Genomic DNA, 14502 nt, shown 5'->3' with positions numbered 1-14502 from the left:
CAGGAAGTGGAGCCTTTGGGAGATGAATTAGGTCCTAAGGGCAGAGCGTTCGTGAATGAGTGATGGTATTAGGAAGTGGAGCCTTTGGGAGACGAATTATGTCAGGAGGCCAGAGCTTTGGTGAATGGGAGTGATGCCCTTGTAAAAGAGGACTCAGGGAGCTTAGTTACTCCTTCTACCATGTAAGAATACAGCAAGAAGTTGGCAGTCTGCAGCCCAGAAAAGTGTCCTCACCAGAACCTCACCATGCTGACACCCTGGTCTTGGACTTGCCAGTCTCCAAAACTGTGAGATACAAATTTCTGTTGTTTATAAGCCATCCAGGTTCAGGTATTTTTATTATAAGAGCCTGAACAGATTAAGAAAGGTAGTACTGGGAGAGGGGTGCTGCTATAATAAATGCCTAAAACTATGGAATCAGTTTTGGAAATGGGTAATGGGTAGAGGCTGGAAGAGTTTTGACATGTATCCTAGAAAAATGCTACACTGCTGTGAACAGACCAGGCCATAAAGGGTGGTTCTGATGAGGGTTCAGAAGGAGAAAAGGAGAGCTGTAGAGAAAACTTGACTCTTCTTAGAGAGTACCTAAGTAGTTGTGAAGAGACTTAGTAGAAATATAGACAGTAAAGACCATTCTGACGTGAGGAACATGTTATTGGAAACTAGAGGAAAGACAATCCTTGTTACAAAGTAGCAACAAACTTGGATAAATCATGTTCATGTACTATTGTTTTGTGGAGTATTGCTTTTACTATAGCAGCCTGAACAGATAATACATCTATCTACGCTAATGAATTGCTCCAAAACAATTGGCCCTTGAGGAGCCTATCTGCTTAACAGAAGTAAAATTTCCACATTTCCTTCTGAATTTTGCCTGTTAACAAATCCTTCAGTACTTTTTTCAAATGTTGGAATCAATCTCACCTCTACACCACTGACTGCCTACTCACACACATACTTCTCCCAGTTGCTTTGAAACTGCTTTTTCTGCATCAGGAGGCATCATTACTGAGCAAACTCTTGCAAATCACAAGTTGAACACTTGTGGAGGAAGCAGAGAGAAAAAGCTGGTATAACTCACTCTTCTTCCTTTCCTCATCCCTAATCATGCTAACCTTCATTTCCTTAATTTTATTCTTTCTTCATTCATTTTTTGTTTCTTACCCATTTTTGACAATACGAGTAATAGATAATATGTGCCCCTTTCTTTAAAATACTAAAAACATTCAGGTAGGCTTAAGTTACCTTTTGACCACCAGCTCTACATCCCAGATCCATTCCCAGAGATTGGTAGTTTGGTGTAAATCCTTTCAGATGTTTTTCTAGATGTTTCCTTTTATACACTTATACAGAACATTTGATATTTGAACTTACAGAACATATTTACTAACATAAAATATGTGGTATTTTTACTATACTTGTAATAGAGAAATTATATTCATATAATAAGTAATATGTATATGTATACATATTGTAGAAAATATATGCTTACACTATATATTTATACTTAAAGGGTATATAGAGGGAATATATATTATTTGGGGTATATGTTCTTGAACAAAAATGCTATTAAAATGTATGTAACTTGATTTTTTTCCCCCAAGAACATGACTCAGAAATATCTACATTAACAGGTAGATTTTTTTTCTTTTTTAGAAATGAGGTCTTGCTGTATTGCCCAGGCTGGCCTGGAACTCCTGGGTTCAAGTGATCCTCCCACCTCAGCCTATGAGTAGCTGGGACTATGGGCGTACACCATCACACCCAGTTACTCAGAAATTTCTAATGTCAGCATATATATATATATATACTTAATTCCTTTTAACTTTGGCATAATTTTACATAATATGGGTATGCCACCATTAGTAGCCATTCCCTGGTCAATGGACATTTAGGTCACTTGTGCTTTCTCGTGGTTATTAATAATATACAATGAACCTCTCTCATTGGAGCCAAATGAGTATTTATTTTTTCTGGGGGTGAACGCCAAGAGATATATCTGTCGGGTCATGGATATGCACATTTCAAATTTTAATAGATAACAGAAAATTGCCCTTTGAAGTGTTGTGCCAGTATGTACCAATTTACATTCCACCATTTGTGAGTTAGAGTCTTCATTTGTCTATTCACTTTCCAATATTGATATCACTACTCTTTAATTTGCCAACCTGGTGGTCAAGAAGTGGCATCTCATTTTCATTTTACTTTGGTTTTCCCTGATTGCTCATGGAGTTAAACTTTTTTCTACTGTTTGTTGACTGTTTGGATTCCTCATTGTTGAGAGACCTGTTCATAGACTCCGGTCATTTTTCATTTGAGTTGCTTGTCTTTATCATATTGTTTTGTGGTAATCTGGCTTCCTTCATTTTTTTGTTTGTTTGTTTGTTTGTTTGTTGTTTTGTTTTTTTTGGTTGTTTTCAGGCAGAGTCTGGCTCTGTTGCCCAGACTGGAGTGCAGTGGCGCGATCTTGGCTCACTGCAACCTCTGCCTCCCAGGTTAAACTGATTCTCCTGCCTCAGCGTCCAGTGTAGCTGAGACTACAGGCACACACCACCACGCCTGGCTAATTTTTGTAATTGTAGTACAGATGAGGTTTCACCATATTGGTCAGGCTGGTCTCGAACTCCTGACCTCAGGTGATCCACCCACCTCAGCCTCCCAAAGTGCTGGGATTACCGGCATGAGCCACCACACCCAGCCAGCTTCCTTCTTTATCTTCCTCCTCAGTCCCTCAGGCAAAGGTGCAGCGGTATTGGTGCCTCTTTGAAGTTCCGCTTCAGTGTGATGAACTACAGTTACATTTATTTTCAAGAATTTCTTTTCCTAAACTGGAGAAATTTAAGCCATGAATCAGAGAGAAAGGGAAATCTCTGGTGTAAACATTAACCACTGAAACTTTCAATGTCTTTGAACCCGTCAGCTCTGCTGACCTCTTTCTAAAAAACAGATGAGAGTTGTTATTCAAGTCAGTTAGCCCTTTAGTACTTTCAAACATTTTTTTTTAGGAGCTCGAGGAATTGCCAGAGAGAAGGAGAACTGTTAGCTCTGATTTCTAAAGAGCTTTCCTAAATATTGATTGCATTTTTTAGGCAATGCGACAATCTCAAAGCACTTTGCTAAGGGCAACATTGTGTTGTGGTCTAACAACTGTTAAATTTCTCATCTTGCCCCGATTCCCTTAATTTACAATGAGAATATCTGTAGAGAAATGAGGTGAGACATCAGGTGAGTAAATACACATTAACAGGGGCAGCATTTACAGATTAGCAGGGAAGGTTCTGATGAAAACTTGATTAATGCAAAACTAAATTAATCAATCTCTGATCACCACAAAAAGGAGCGGGTGAAATGTTTCTTTTTTTCTCATGAAGGATTTTTTTTTTCTGTGACTTACATGGCATTGACTGAAAAAAAAAAAAGTCCACAATTTCAAAACCCTTTTGGCAAAAACTTTATGTACCTATAGCTAGCACTGGGTCCAAGTTCCAACATTTCACCCAAAAGTCCAAGTTCAAAGTCTCACCTGAGACAAGGCAAGTCTCGCGTATGAGCCTGTAAAATCAGCCTGCTTTCACAGGCTGGCATTGAATGTATTTTGCATTTTCCAGGAGCACAGTGCAAGATGTGAGTGGATCTGCCATTCTGGGGTCTGAAGGGTAGTGGCTCTCTTCTCACACATCTGCTAGGTAGTGCCGCAATGGGGACCATGTAGGGGCTTCAACCCCACATTTCTCTCCTGCACTGCCCTGGCAGAGATTCTCCATGAGGGCTCCACCCCTGCAGCAAACTTCTCCCTGGACATGCAGGCATTGTCATGCATCCTCTGAAATCTAGGCAGAGGTTCCTAAACCTAACTTCTTGGCTTCTGTGCACCCACAGGCTCAACAGCACATGGGAGATGCCAAGGCTTGGGGCTTGCAGCCTCTGAAGCAATAGCCTGAGCTCTGTGTTATCCCCTTTTACCCATGGCTGAGATGCAGGGCACCAAGTCCCAAGACTGCACAAAGCAGCAAGGCCCTGTGCCCAGCCCATGAAACCATTTTTTCCCCCTAGGCCTCCAGGTGTGTCATAAGAGGGGCTGCTGTGAAGTTCTCTGGCATGCCCTGGAGACATCTTCCCCACCGTCTTGGTGACTATCATTTGGTTCCTTGTTACTTATGCAAATTTCTGAAGCCAGCTCAAATTTCTCAACAGAAAATGGGTTTTTCTTTCTTTTCTGTCACATGATGAGGTTACAAATTTTCCAAACTTTTACACTCCATTTCACTTTTAAACATAAGTTCCAATTCCAAACCATCTCTTTATGAATGCATAAAACTGAGTGCTTTTAGGAGCATCCAAGTCAATTCTTGAACACATTGCTGCTGAGAAATTTCTTCCACCAGATACCCTAAATCTTCTCCTTCAAGTTCAAAGTTCCACAGATCTCTAGGGTAGGTGCAAAATGCTCCCAGTCTCTTTGCTAAATTATAGCAATAGTCACCTTTATTCTGCTTCCCAACAAGTTCCTCATCTCCATCTGAGACCACATCAGCCTGGACTTCATTGTCTATATCACTATCAGCATTTTGGTGAAAGACATTCAACAAGTCTCTAGGAAGTTCCAAACTTTCCCTCATTTTCTTGTCTTCTTCTGAGCCCTCCAAACTATTCCAACCTCCGCCTGTTACCCTGTTCCAAAGTTGCTTCCACATTCTTGGATATCTTTATAGCAGCACCCCACTCTCAGTCATACCAACTTACTGTATTAGGCCATTTTCATACTGCTATAAATAACTGCCCAAAACTGAGTAATTTACAAAGGAAAAAGGGTCTAATTGACTCACAGTTCAGCATGCCTGGAGAGGCCTCAGGAAACTTACAATCATGGTGGAAGGTGAAGGGGAGGCAAGGCACCTTATTCACAAGGTAGCAGGAAAAACTGCCAAGGGAAGGGGGAAGACACCCTCATAAAACCATCAGCTCTCATGAGAACTCATTATAATTAGAACGGTGTGGGGGAAGCTGTCCCCTATGATTCAATTACCGCCACCTGGTCTCTCCCTTGACATTTGGGGATTATGGAGATTACAATTCAGGATGAGATTTGGGTGAGGACACAAAGCCTAACCATATCAGACCCCATCTCTACAAAAAATACAAAAATGAAAACAAAATTAACTGGACATGGTGGCATGAACCCATAGTACTACCTCCTTGGGAGGCTGAGGTGGGAGGATCCCTTGAGCCCAGGAATTTGAGACTGCAGTGAGCTATGACAACACCACCGTACTCCAGCCTAGCTGACAGAACGAGACCTGTCTCTTAAAAACGGAACAAAACAAAATAAAACTTGTTGACTGACTAGGTATTGGAAATAACAAAAAAGGTTTGCCTCAACTTCCTTCCTTTTTTTAAAAAGTATGCATATTATCTCTGTGTCTGGTTTTTCTTTATTCCATGATTTTCCTTTGACTGTATTCTCTTCTTTAGTCCTTGCAGTTCCTTGTACTTGCTCATGCTGGCTGAAATGCTACCTATAGGTACATAAAGTTTTTGCCAAAAGGGTTTTGAAATTGTGGACTTTTTTTTTTTTCAGTCAATGCCATGTAAGTCACAGAAAAAAAAAATCCTTCATGAGAAAAAAAGAAACATTTCACCCGCTCCTTTTTGTGGTGATCAGAGATTGATTAATTTAGTTTTGCATTAATCAAGTTTTCATCAGAACCTTCCCTGCTAATCTGTAAATGCTGCCCCTGTTAATGTGTATTTACTCACCTGATGTCTCACCTCATTTCTCTACAGATATTCTCATTGTAAATTAAGGGAATCGGGGCAAGATGAGAAATTTAACAGTTGTTAGACCACAACACAATGTTGCCCTTAGCAAAGTGCTTTGAGATTGTCGCATTGCCTAAAAAATGCAATCAATATTTAGGAAAGCTCTTTAGAAATCAGAGCTAACAGTTCTCCTTCTCTCTGGCAATTCCTCGAGCTCCTAAAAAAAAATGTTTGAAAGTACTAAAGGGCTAACTGACTTGAATAACAACTCTCATCTGTTTTTTAGAAAGAGGTCAGCAGAGCTGACGGGTTCAAAGACATTGAAAGTTTCAGTGGTTAATGTTTACACCAGAGATTTCCCTTTCTCTCTGATTCATGGCTTAAATTTCTCCAGTTTAGGAAAAGAAATTCTTGAAAATAAATGTAACTGTAGTTCATCACACTGAAGCGGAACTTCAAAGAGGCACCAATACCGCTGCACCTTTGCCTGAGGGACTGAGGAGGAAGATAAAGAAGGAAGCTGGCTGGGTGTGGTGGCTCATGCCGGTAATCCCAGCACTTTGGGAGGCTGAGGTGGGTGGATCACCTGAGGTCAGGAGTTCGAGACCAGCCTGACCAATATGGTGAAACCTCATCTGTACTACAATTACAAAAATTAGCCAGGCGTGGTGGTGTGTGCCTGTAGTCTCAGCTACACTGGACGCTGAGGCAGGAGAATCAGTTTAACCTGGGAGGCAGAGGTTGCAGTGAGCCAAGATCGCGCCACTGCACTCCAGTCTGGGCAACAGAGCCAGACTCTGCCTGAAAACAACCAAAAAAAACAAAACAACAAACAAACAAACAAACAAACAAAAAAATGAAGGAAGCCAGATTACCACAAAACAATATGATAAAGACAAGCAACTCAAATGAAAAATGACCGGAGTCTATGAACAGGTCTCTCAACAATGAGGAATCCAAACAGTCAACAAACAGTAGAAAAAAGTTTAACTCCATGAGCAATCAGGGAAAACCAAAGTAAAATGAAAATGAGATGCCACTTCTTGACCACCAGGTTGGCAAATTAAAGAGTAGTGATATCAATATTGGAAAGTGAATAGACAAATGAAGACTCTAACTCACAAATGGTGGAATGTAAATTGGTACATACTGGCACAACACTTCAAAGGGCAATTTTCTGTTATCTATTAAAATTTGAAATGTGCATATCCATGACCCGACAGATATATCTCTTGGCGTTCACCCCCAGAAAAAATAAATACTCATTTGGCTCCAATGAGAGAGGTTCATTGTATATTATTAATAACCACGAGAAAGCACAAGTGACCTAAATGTCCATTGACCAGGGAATGGCTACTAATGGTGGCATACCCATATTATGTAAAATTATGCCAAAGTTAAAAGGAATTAAGTATATATATATATATATGCTGACATTAGAAATTTCTGAGTAACTGGGTGTGATGGTGTACGCCCATAGTCCCAGCTACTCATAGGCTGAGGTGGGAGGATCACTTGAACCCAGGAGTTCCAGGCCAGCCTGGGCAATACAGCAAGACCTCATTTCTAAAAAAGAAAAAAAATCTACCTGTTAATGTAGATATTTCTGAGTCATGTTCTTGGGGGAAAAAATCAAGTTACATACATTTTAATAGCATTTTTGTTCAAGAACATATACCCCAAATAATATATATTCCCTCTATATACCCTTTAAGTATAAATATATAGTGTAAGCATATATTTTCTACAATATGTATACATATACATATTACTTATTATATGAATATAATTTCTCTATTACAAGTATAGTAAAAATACCACATATTTTATGTTAGTAAATATGTTCTGTAAGTTCAAATATCAAATGTTCTGTATAAGTGTATAAAAGGAAACATCTAGAAAAACATCTGAAAGGATTTACACCAAACTACCAATCTCTGGGAATGGATCTGGGATGTAGAGCTGGTGGTCAAAAGGTAACTTAAGCCTACCTGAATGTTTTTAGTATTTTAAAGAAAGGGGCACATATTATCTATTACTCGTATTGTCAAAAATGGGTAAGAAACAAAAAATGAATGAAGAAAGAATAAAATTAAGGAAATGAAGGTTAGCATGATTAGGGATGAGGAAAGGAAGAAGAGTGAGTTATACCAGCTTTTTCTCTCTGCTTCCTCCACAAGTGTTCAACTTGTGATTTGCAAGAGTTTGCTCAGTAATGATGCCTCCTGATGCAGAAAAAGCAGTTTCAAAGCAACTGGGAGAAGTATGTGTGTGAGTAGGCAGTCAGTGGTGTAGAGGTGAGATTGATTCCAACATTTGAAAAAAGTACTGAAGGATTTGTTAACAGGCAAAATTCAGAAGGAAATGTGGAAATTTTACTTCTGTTAAGCAGATAGGCTCCTCAAGGGCCAATTGTTTTGGAGCAATTCATTAGCGTAGATAGATGTATTATCTGTTCAGGCTGCTATAGTAAAAGCAATACTCCACAAAACAATAGTACATGAACATGATTTATCCAAGTTTGTTGCTACTTTGTAACAAGGATTGTCTTTCCTCTAGTTTCCAATAACATGTTCCTCACGTCAGAATGGTCTTTACTGTCTATATTTCTACTAAGTCTCTTCACAACTACTTAGGTACTCTCTAAGAAGAGTCAAGTTTTCTCTACAGCTCTCCTTTTCTCCTTCTGAACCCTCATCAGAACCACCCTTTATGGCCTGGTCTGTTCACAGCAGTGTAGCATTTTTCTAGGATACATGTCAAAACTCTTCCAGCCTCTACCCATTACCCATTTCCAAAACTGATTCCATAGTTTTAGGCATTTATTATAGCAGCACCCCTCTCCCAGTACTACCTTTCTTAATCTGTTCAGGCTCTTATAATAAAAATACCTGAACCTGGATGGCTTATAAACAACAGAAATTTGTATCTCACAGTTTTGGAGACTGGCAAGTCCAAGACCAGGGTGTCAGCATGGTGAGGTTCTGGTGAGGACACTTTTCTGGGCTGCAGACTGCCAACTTCTTGCTGTATTCTTACATGGTAGAAGGAGTAACTAAGCTCCCTGAGTCCTCTTTTACAAGGGCATCACTCCCATTCACCAAAGCTCTGGCCTCCTGACATAATTCGTCTCCCAAAGGCTCCACTTCCTAATACCATCACTCATTCACGAACGCTCTGCCCTTAGGACCTAATTCATCTCCCAAAGGCTCCACTTCCTGATACCATCACCCCAGGGACTAGAGTTTCAACATATGTATAGGTGAGGGGTTGAGTGGGGGCAAACATTCAGACCATAGTGTTGTTTAGGGCTTAGATTTGTGGTTTTGCTTCTTTGTTTAGCTACTCTCATGGGAACAAGACATTTAATACATAAATTTGTCCCACTATATTACCCCTTTCTTCCTCCATGTAGTTTGCTAATATAGCATAATGGTTGACAACTCAGATGTTAAAGTCTGACTGGGTTTAAATCACAGCTCTGATGCCTACCAACTATGACCTCAGGCAAGTTATCCAACCTCTGTGTACCTCTACTTCCTTCTCTGTAAAATTGAGATAATAATAGCACCTAGTATTGTTATGAGGATTAGGTGAACTAGAAGTAAAATGATTACAATAATGCCTGGTACATAGTATGCACCGTATCAGTATCAGTGCCTTGTGTCAATATTATTACTTTTAACAAATCAATAATTTTTCAGTTAAATATTTAATATTTAGTATCAAGAGGCCATCATGAAGATTATGCAAGTTTGCTTCAGACCAATCCCAAAATTCAGACAATCTGCTTAGGAGATTTAAGTTTTGGCTGAATAAACTATTATTGCAGGTAGTAGGATTAAAGGTGAATAGGCAGGGCTTAAGCCAACGTTGCTCAGTTGATAGACATATCTGTAAGTATGCACAAGTGTACACGAGATGTGTGTTGCTATGCTGGACCACACGAATACAGGCCCAATAGAAGATGAGGCACCATACCCTGAGATTTAAATGGAATTGGTTTAAACATCTGCTAACATGCAATGGGAATAGCACATATTTCTTTCTATCTTTCTGGGCATACTGAGCTTATGATTTTTGCTTTTCCAGGTCACTTTTGGCTGTAAGCTACTGTTCCTGCTGAATTATTTCATCTACATATCATCTTGCTGTGGATCAGCATGCTGTCCCTGACCCATGTTGCAACGGACAGTGTCCTTGACACTCCTCACAAAATACCGCTGACATAAGGCATTTGTGTGTGTACTGGAAGCTTGGTAAAGGTTGGACACAATAGCAGGACAGTATGCTACGTAATCACAGTAAAGAGTCATATTTTAGCTGTTAACCTTCTTTTTAAAAGCAGTTTGGCTAACCTCACTCATCACCTAATGTAGTCAAGATGCTTCGTTGCAAGCAGTAGTCACAGAAGTTTTGGCTGGTTTAAACAGGAGAACAACTTACTAAAATTTATTGGGTAACTAGCCCACAGAATCTCAAAATGAACCAAAGAGCCAGGTTGTCTCCAGGAATGACACACAAAACCATGCCGCAGAACTTGTCCAGTGAAGAAACCTCAGTTGTCACCACTGGGCACTGAGTTACATCGTGGCTTGCACAACTGACAGTAGTGGCCATTGCAGCTCTAACCGATACCATGGCTGCTGCTGCTGCTGTTGATACTCTTCTCCAGAAAGTATTCTCTGCAGTCCCTTCTTTACAGCATCAGTAGTCCCCTCTTCAAAATTTGGGATGGGTGCATCTCACTGATGTTGTGTAGGTTACCTGCCCAAGATGTAGCTGCAAGAAAGGCTGAGAAAGTAGACTATTTATTTATAAGGTGAAGCATTCTCAGATCCAGGGGGGGGGTGCAACTTGTTTATGACAAGTGCTCTCGATGGTAATGTTTCTTGACCGTCAGTGTGCACATGAGCCATTTGGAGATCTTGTTAAAATGCAGACTCTGATTCAGTAGGTTTGGCATGGGACCTGAGATTCTACAGCACCCGCGTGATGTGAAGTTGCTGATCTGAGGATTACATACACTGAGTAGCAAGCCTCCATAGCACCAATAGCACCAATTTTCAAATTTGGCGCCATATTGGAGTAACAAGAGAAACATTTCCTTAAAAAAAAATATTGACTTCTGAGCCCTGCCCTCAGCTGATTTAATTGGTTTGGGGTGAGGCACGGACATACAAATTTTTTAAATTTGTTTAAAAAATAGTTAAATTTATTTAAACAATAAATATAATTTTTAAAATTAAAAAATATAAATTATTTAAAAAATATATAAAAAAATAAAAGTTTCTAATATACTCAGACATCTTTCACTGCAGGCTCCAACTTCTTGTCTCTTTGCAAGGTTATTTTAATTTCATTTTTCTGAGAAGGAGTCTCACTGTGTCACCCAGGCTGGAATGCAGTGGGGGCAATCTTGGCTCACTGCAACCGCCACCTCCCAGACTCAAATGATCCTCCCACCTCAGCCTCCTGAGGAGCAGGGACCACAGCTGCACACTGCCACACCCAGCTAATTTTTGGTATTTTTGGTAGAGACAGGGTTTTCCCATGTTCCCCAGACTGGTCTCAAACTCCTGAACTTAGGCGATCCATCGGGCTCAGCCTCCCAAAGTGTGAGAATTACAGGTGTGAGCAAATAAGCCAACCTGCAAGGTTACTTCTTTTCTCCAGCTTCCAGGACTTCCACTTCTCCCCCCACCCCCTTGCTTGCTTTCTCCCCTTGTAATTTGATTATTCTCATTTATTAGGCAGAACAATTTGAAACTCTACTCTTTAGTCCCTTGGGCCTAACTTTGCGTATCTAAAGCTCTATAGAGTTCTGCTAATCCAGTGTTTCCCAAAACCATGTTACCCGTTGACCTGGCAGAATGTGGTATGAAGTGACGCATAAACAAACAGTGTTTTAAATTTGAATCTTTCTGTATTTATTTTAATGTCACTGTTTAAAATGTAGCTAAAACAGTACATCTGATCTTGCAAATGTTATTGTTTAGGACAAGAAGTTAATTTTAAAAACAGGTAAATAATAATAGACGCTCAGGGCAGATAAAACAAAAATCTTGAAAATGATTTGCAAGTGATTGAAATTCAAGTGTGCCTATACAAACGTAGCCTTCTTTCCAAAGCCGTAGGCTTTAGGAGCACAGAAGAACTGGCAGAGGTGTTCAAAGACACCAGCGTTTTTTCTTCTCCCCCAGCGTATAGGAAGAAATATAGAGATCTATTTCTGAGCTGATACGAATTACGCCACTAATCTTACTTAACACATTGAAATGGATACAATCAGTTTTGATCCTAAAATTTTTTTTAAGAGATTTCATAAGATTTCAGGAAAACAGCACCAGCCTTTGAAAAATTCATGATCTAAAGAAAAGTAAATTCTAAGAATCGCTTATGAAATATAAAATACAAATAATGTTTGATCCCTTGACCAGCTAACCTTTAACAAGAAAATGGGTGAAACTGTTCAGAACTGTTAAGAACTAATACACAAATCCAGAAAGTGTTAAAACTCCTAAGCAGGCGAAATTTTTAAAAACTCCACACCTACTTACATCATTGTAAAAGTTCAGAACACCAAAGAAAAACTGATCTTACACAGCAAAAAGACTGACAGCAGATTTCTCAGTTGCAATAGAAACTAGAAGATAACAGAGTAATATGCTCAATATTCTGAGAGGGAAAATACTTTTAAACCTATAATTATATATTCAGTATAATTATGAAACAACAGGGAACAATCAAAATATTTTAGGTAGAAAAAACCCCAAGAGTTTACCACATCACACTGTCACACAAGGAAATTATAAAGAATTCGCTACAGGCGTAAGGAAAATGATTCAGAAGGCAGATCTGAGATATGCAAAGAAATGGTAGGCAAAATGTTACTACATATGTGGATGGGTCTAAAAAAACGATGTCTAATTTATATGATGAAACCAGGATAGAGCTAAAATAGTGAATAACATATAAACTGAGAGAGGGGAGGGTGTCCAAAGCTAAAACGTCCTAAAGGCCTTTGTATTATTCAAGAGGAGAGTAAAACTATGTATTAGCTTTATATTTTAAGTTTACATTTTCAAATAGTAAAACAGTCACTTAAAAATATAGACTGCATTACTCCAAATAAGTCGAGGAAAAAAATAACGTGACAAAAAGAAAAAACACAAAACAAAACACATACACACGTGAGCATATTACTGTTATCTTCTAGTTTCTATTGCTACTGAGAAGCTTCTTCTGTAAGTTTTAACTTTCTTGTTTGTATGCCATTCTTATTCAAGATAAGTAGTGTTGCATAAATTTTTACTGTGAGCGTGTCCTTAAAGGATCATTTTCTTTCAGCCTAGGTTGTAGAAGGATTCATCCAAGTCGGCTTTATGTTTGCTTCTGCCAGGCATTCTAGATGCCCCATGTCTAGGATCTCTTTAGGCAGGAGAGAGGGTGATGGTGTAGGAGGACCCATTTCTTGGCTTGCGGATTCCAACAATATGTCATAGATTTAAACCGCAAACTTTGGTGAAATGCAGGTCTAGGGTTTTAAAATATAATGAGAGTTAAATACGTATTTAACTTCATCCAGAGATGGGGCAAGCTTCCTCATCTGCTCGTTCATGGGTGATTTATATTTTCCCCACTCCATCCTTTTCCTAAGGATTTTAGGGACAATGGCTTTTTGCAGAGTACTCAGTTCCAGCTCCCACCTTGAGCCCTTACCTCCTGCCCCTAAACAACCAGACCTCAAGTTAGAGAGAGTAACATTTTGCCCACACCTAGGAGGACCAATCCTTCTGGTTTCCTTAGGGATGCAGGAATTTTTCAGTGCTAAAACCAGTAAGTCCTGGGCAAACTAGTATGACTGGCTGCCCTACAACCCAGCCCCCATATCCAGGGCAGGAGAACAATCATTTGAACAATTCATTGCTCTGGTTTTCAGTTTATTTTTGGTTCTTGGAATTTCCCTTCTTTTTTTATGGGTTTATCTGCCTATTGGAAACAAAACGTTATTTTTTTTAAATCCCGCATTACTAGATGTCAGTAGTGAGACACGTCTCACGTTACAGCAGTCCAGCATTTTGCCAGTTCAAAAAGTCACATTTTAATTCTTTCCGTCAGTACAGAAGTGAAGTTTGAGGATAAAGGTCATAGCCACTTAGCCCTGTGTGCATAACAAGGTGCTGGAGTGGTCCCCAAAGTTATGTGATTGGCTCCACCAACTGCCCCACAGCTTGCTCCCGCTCTAGGCCCTTGCTCTGATCTTGAGAATGTTCTGTAAGTCTCCAGGCAGGCCTAGCACCTTTCTGTAAGTCCTAGAACGTGAAGTCTTCCATTAAAATGTAAAATCCCTGAGCAAAGAGATATTATTTTATTCTGTTCACTCCTGCATCTGCAGTACCTGGTAATCACAGGCACTCAGTAACTATCTCTTGAAAGAAGGAACATCCTGAATGTCAAAACTGGCATTTCCTGCCATCCAACCCCTTATATCTCAAACTTGACAGAAAGGAGTCCAAGTTTCTGGCCTGTTGATGTCTCCTTCCGTTTTCCACAGACTTGCTACTATTTATTTCTGTAGGTACTTTAAAAGATTTTGGGGTGGGTGTGACGCTAACAGTGATTGTGCTAAACCTGTGCATTCCGGAAGCCATTTTCAAACTACAGCCCAGACACATTATCATTTTTTAAAACTATACCATATATTTCAGTATGCCTACTTATTTCAAGGGTGTTTTGGAG

Source organism: Gorilla gorilla, chromosome Y, assembly GCF_029281585.2.
Source record: "Gorilla gorilla gorilla isolate KB3781 chromosome Y, NHGRI_mGorGor1-v2.1_pri, whole genome shotgun sequence".
Classification (NCBI taxonomy): Eukaryota; Metazoa; Chordata; class Mammalia; order Primates; family Hominidae; genus Gorilla; species Gorilla gorilla.
This window is presented reverse-complemented; position numbering follows the sequence as displayed.